The sequence below is a fragment of the Lolium rigidum genome, chromosome 3, assembly GCF_022539505.1.
Source record: "Lolium rigidum isolate FL_2022 chromosome 3, APGP_CSIRO_Lrig_0.1, whole genome shotgun sequence".
NCBI lineage: Eukaryota > Viridiplantae > Streptophyta > Magnoliopsida > Poales > Poaceae > Lolium > Lolium rigidum.
Genome location: NC_061510.1, coordinates 54,087,834 through 54,094,195, shown reverse-complemented (window position 1 = coordinate 54,094,195; position 6,362 = coordinate 54,087,834).

The following is a 6,362-nucleotide window of genomic DNA, read 5'->3' as shown; positions in this document are numbered from 1 at the left end:
ATTATTAATGAAAGTTGTAATTAATTGGGACTGGGCACCCCGTTGCCAGCTCTTTTTGCAAAATTATTGGATAAGCGGATGTGCCACTAGTCCATTGGTGAACGTTTGTCAGGAGTAAATGACAAGGTTGAAAGATAAAACACCACATACTTCCTCATGAGCTATAAAACATTGACACAAATTGAGAAGTACTTTGAAGGTTTTAAAGGTAGCACATGAAAATTTACTTGGAATGGTTTGAAATGCCATGCATAGGTATTTATGGTGGACACTTTGGAATAACTTGGTTTTCGGGGGTTTGGAAGCACGAGCAGCATTCCCGCTCGGTACAAGTGAAGGCTAGCAATAGGCTGGGAAGCGACAATCAAGAGAGCAATAAGCTGTCATAATCATGCTTGCGACGAGAATAAAATTAACGGAGGCATAAAAGTGATACAAGAACTACGAAGCAAAGTAAATCATCGAGGCTTAATTGACTTTTTGTTTAGTCATATGCATGCGTGAGCATGTGCCAAGTCAATTCAAACGAGTTATTCAGAGGAGGATACCACAATATCATACCTATATATGAATAAAACAATGCAAGCAAATATTCATGACGTGCTACTCATATTAATAAATTGGAGCTAAACATGAGAGATCATGAACTACTAGACTTTCATTAAATGACATATACCTCACATGAACCAACTAAGCATGTTCACATGGATGAGTATATGTACAAAAATGAAAACAAATAGAGTTCATACTAGCCTCTCACCACAGTCAAATTGTCGTAGATCGTCATTATTGCCTTTCACTTGTGCGGCTTGAATAATATGAAATGAAAACCAAGCTCCAACCACCGGAGACCCTGAACTCCCTAATAAACTTTACAAAACCGAAGAAGAACAACAAATATTTTTGGTGTTTTCGAATTGGATACAAGAGCGAAAGTAAAATCTTTTTGGATTTTCTCATAGCAAACAACGATAGTAGATAAAGCAAAATAGGAACAAGAAACCAAATAAACAAACGATAAAGAGAAAAAATAGAAATATTTTTGGTCTTTTTGTGTTTTGGAAAAGAAACAAAGCAAAAAACAAGAGAATGAAAACTAAAAGAATCACAGAAAAGCAAAGTGGCAGAAATCTGCCAAAACTTGACTGCAGTACAGTAATAATTTTTTTCGAAAATCTTCTGCTGTTCAACTCGAAAAGTGCTCAACTAATGGAAGTTAGATAATAACCTGGGGAACATGCACAAAAATTTGCAGATCAAAATAACGTTCTGGCTACGCACAGGAATTTTTTCAGTATCAGTCCAGAATCTGTTTTTTAGACAGCACTTCCTCAAATATCATCTTCCTCATATTAGAGGCAATCATCGGCACACAATTGAAATAAAAAGTAAAAGTAAAGGTTACTACAGTACTAACAACCTTCAAAAACTAAAAATAAGAAACCTACTGAAATAAAAATAACTGAAAGAGAAACAACCAAAAGAAGTGAAACAAGTATATACAAATGACCGGCAATTGTAATATGCAACGAATGAGTGATGCCGGCATACCTCCCCCCAAGCTTAGGCTTTTGGCCTAAGTGGAGATCAACCCCACGGTGCCCATGAGGTGGCGCCTCCGTAATATGATGAAGGAGGATCCTGTCCTTGGTACGAACTGGAGGACGCACCAGGATATGTGACATTGTACCCATCAGAGGGCTCGGCGTCCTCGGAGTCGTGTTGCCGGTGAAATCCACGTATCCTCAGCTGTTCATCCACCTCCTCCTTGGAGCGCGACCACGGCCTCCTGCGAACACTGAACAAATCGGCCTGCGGCAAAGGGATTTCTCTCTCATCCCCGTCAATAAACAACATTCTATAGACAATCTTTTCTAAATTAGAGTTAGTTGTGACAAATTGGTGACTCTTCATAGCAGCAATATCAAGTTTAACAGGGGTTAATATCTCATCAGTAGGATCAATAGAAAGACCTAGATGTGCAACAATACGTGAAGCAACAATTCCTCCATAAATAGGTCCCTTATTAGATAAGCGACGGGCAATGAGAGCACCAAGATGATAAGGTGTACTTCCAGTCAGTGCAGCAACCAGAAAAGCAAGATGATAACTAGAAATGTTGCTAGTATTCTCCCTACCAAGAATGCTAGTAGCAAGATATTAAGCGAAATATCTAATGGCAGGGAGTTGAATGTTCCTTATCTTGCCACGCTGAATGGTACGGCTATCATTGTTGGTAACTTCTCGATAGAGTTCCGTCAAAGCTTTGGGGCGGTTCTCGATCTTCTTTGATGTACCTATAGGAGTAATGTCCAGTGCAGCACAAAAATCACACAATTTCATAGTAACAGGCCTATCATAAATCTTAAATTTAACTGATGGTGTGAAAGGTGTGTTGCTAAATTTGAAGCTTTCAACAAAGATTTTAGTTAGCTTATAAAATTGATCGCTCTCATCTTCCATATAGGTAGACAAGCCCACATTATTAATGAGAAACAAGAAGTCATCAAGTAGCCTCGCATTACGCAAAAAGTCAAAGCATGGAAAGGATGAAGCATTAGGAATCCCGTTGTCCTCATCATCTTCAAAGCTAGGTGCAATGACATCCTCATCATAGGATCGCCTAACACGAGTAGCTTCCCTTGAAGGCCTTGTCACTCTTGGCATATCCCACTCAAACACTTCTCCAAAGGTGTGGTTATTCATTTTCCTTTTCTGAATTTTTTTCAACAATCATTATAAAAGTTGATTTTGAGACATATAAATGAGGGAGACTACTATAGGAACTTGATAGAGTACTAAACATGCATCAAAACTAATTTTTACAACTTGAATCAAGCATGCAAACTCACTTAACATGTCACCTACAGCAGCAAATTACTCAAGATATACTCAACTATACAAAATTCTATTTGGATAATCGGAGGAGTCACATACCGGAGAGCAAATGCTCCAAATCTCAGCGGCAAAGATGGGCTGAGCAAGGAGATCGAAAAATCCCGAGCTCTCGGGCGAAAACGCGAGTGAGAACGAACGGTACGAGTTTTTTGGGAGAGAGAGTGGAATGAGTGGAAGGGATGACTGAGTGGGGCCAGGTGGGGCCCTCACCACAGGGTGGCGCGCCCCCCTCCTTGGCCGCGCCGGCACATGGGGTGCAGCCCCGGGGTGCCCCACTGGTCAGCCCCAGGCACTCCCAGGTTGCATTTTGAAAATAGGACCAGTGATATAATTTTTGTAAATTTTTGAAAACTTCGAAAAACGCACATTTCTGGGTGTTAAAATTACTATTTCAGGGCAGAAAAAGATTTTCAAACTTCTAAACAACTAAAGCATCTTGCAAAACAAGTAGTACTACAGCAAGTAAAACAAGTGGAGAAAGAAAGAAATGTTGTTTAGCTCTTCTATGCATATAAAATGTACTTGTTAACAAGGTTGATCAAGTCTTGCCACCTGATACGTCTCCAACGTATCTATAATTTCTTATGTTTCATGCTAGTTTTATGACAATACCTACATGTTTTGTTCACACTTTATATCATTTTGATGCATTTTCCGGAACTAACCTATTAACGAGATGCCGAAGTGCCGGTTCTGTTTTGTGCTTGTTTTTGGTTTCGAAATCCTACAAAGGAAATATTCTCGGAATTGGACGAAATCAACGCCCAGTATCTTATTTTTCCCGGAAGCTTCCAGAGCACCGAAGAGGGGCCAGAGGGGAGCCAGGGGGGCCCCACCCCACAAAGCGGCGCGGCCAAGGGGGGGCGCGCCCCCTATGGTGTGGCTCCACCAGAACTCCTCTGAGGCTGCCCTTCCGCCTATATAAAGCCTCCGTCACGAAAACCCTAAAACAATAAGCCACGGGACGAGAAAAGTTACGCAGCCGCCGCCATCGCGAAGCCAAGTTCGGGGGACAGAAGTCTCTGTTCCGGCACGCCGCCGGGACGGGGAATTTCCCCCGGAAGGCATCTCCATCGACATCACCGCCATCTTCATCGCCGCTCTTGTCTCCCATGATGAGGAGGGAGTAGTTCTCCCTCGAGGCTAAGGGCTCTACCGGTAGCTATGTGGTTAATCTCTCTCTCATGTACCTCAATACAATGATCTCATGAGCTGCCTTGCATGATTGAGATCCATATGATGAGCTTTGTATCACTATTAATCTATGTGCTACTCTAGTGATGTTATTAAAGTAGTCTATTCCTCCTTCATGATGTAAAGGTGATGGTGTGTGCATCATGTAGTTCTTGGCGTAGGTTATGATTGTAATCTCTTGTAGATTATGGAGTTAACTATTACTATGATAGTATTGATGTGATCTATTCCCCCTTTCATAGCTTAAAGGTGACGAGTGTGTATGCTATGTTAGTACTCGGTCTAAATTGCAACGGTCTATTATGCTCTAGAGGTTACTTAAATATGAACACCGAATGTTGTGGCGCTTGTTAACTCCGGCTTGAGGGAGCTCTTGTAGCCCTACATAATGCATGGTGTTTGTTATCCAACAAAAGAGTGTATGTAGCACAAAGGAAGAGAAGTTATTTATTTATGTCATCATTGTTGAGAGTGTCCACTAGTGAAAGTAGGATCCCTAGGCCTTGTTTCCGAATAGAAAAGTTACACCACAGAGAATTGCCTCCCACGCCAGTAAGCTATTTTCTGGCACCGTTTCCAACAAGTTCTGCTACATGTTTACTTGCTGCCATATTTATTTCAGATTGTTATTACCGCTCATATACATCCATATTACTTGCATTTTACTATCTCTTCGCCGAACTAGTGCACCTATACATCTGACAAGTGTATTAGGTGTGTTGGGGACACAAGAGATTTCTTGTATCGTAATTGCAGGGTTGCTTGAGAGGGATATCTTTGACCTCTACCTCCACGAGTTCGATAAACCTTGGGTGATTCACTTAAGGGAAACTTGCTTGCTCGTTCTACAAACCTCTGCTCTTGGAGGCCCAACACCGTCTACGAGGAATAGAAGCGTGCGTAGACATCAAGCTATTTTCCGGCGCCGTTGCCGGGGAGGTAAGGTAAAAGGTATTCACATCCTCCGACTACTAAGCTATTTCCTAGCACATGTTGCCGGTTTGTGAGTGCTCGAAGATATTTCCTTTAGATCCTGCAATTATATCTTTTTGTTTCTTGTTTTCACTAGTTAGGCTTAATGGAAAACAACAACAAAATGAGAGATCTTTATGAACTTTATCTTGAATTAGGACATGATGTGTTTGAAGAGAGAATTAAAAAACCCATGGAACTTTATATGCATGCTAATGGGAATGTTATTAGTATGAATGCTTTGAACACCATTGTTGCTAATGCTATGGAAAATTCTAAGCTTGGGGAAGCTTGTTTTGATGAGCATGATATTTTTAGTCCCCCAAGTTTTGAGGAGAAAATTTTATTTGATGATACTTTACCTCCTATTTATGATGATTATAATGATAGTGGTATTTTGGTGCCACCTACTATGGAGGATAAAGGTTATTATGATTATACCATGCCTGCAATTTATGATGATTACAATGATGGTTATGGTAGTTTTACTCCCACTATTACTAATAAAATTGATTATGCTTATGTGGAGAGTAATAATTTTATGTATGTAGCTCATGATAAGAATGTTTCATGTGATAGTTATATTGTTGAGTTTGTTCATGATGCTACTGAAAGTTATTATGAGAGAGGGAAACATGGCTATATGCATCTTAATAATATTAAGTTTCCCCTCTTTATGTTGAGAATCTTGAAATTGCGCTTGTGTTGCCTTCCTATGCTTGTTGCATTATGCTTCAATAACTTGTTTATTTACAAGATTCCTTTTCATAGGAAGTGGGTTAGGCTTAAATGTGTTTTGAATTTGCTTCTTGATGCCCTCTTTTACTTCAACTCTTATTTCTTGCGAGTGCATCATTAAAAATTACTGAGCCCATCTTAATCGCTATAAAGAAAGCACTTCTTGGGAGATAACTCATGTTTTATTTTGCTACTGTTTTGTTGTGTCTTGGAAGTTGTTACTATTGTAGCAACCTCTCCTTATCTTTATTTTATTGCATTGTTGTGCCAAGTAAAGTCTTTGATAGTAAGGTTGATACTAGATTTGGATTTCTGCGCAGAAACAGATTTCTTTCTGTCACGAATTTGAGTAGAACTCTCTGTAGGTAACTCAGAAAAATCTGCCAATTTACGTGTGTGATTGCTGACCCACAAGTATAGGGGATCGCAACAGTCTTCGAGGGAAGTAAAACCCAATTTATTGATTTGACACAAGGGGAGACAAAGAATACTTGAAAGCCTTAACAGCGGAGTTGTCAATTCAGCTGCACCTGGAAATAGACTTGCGCACAAGAGTTTAT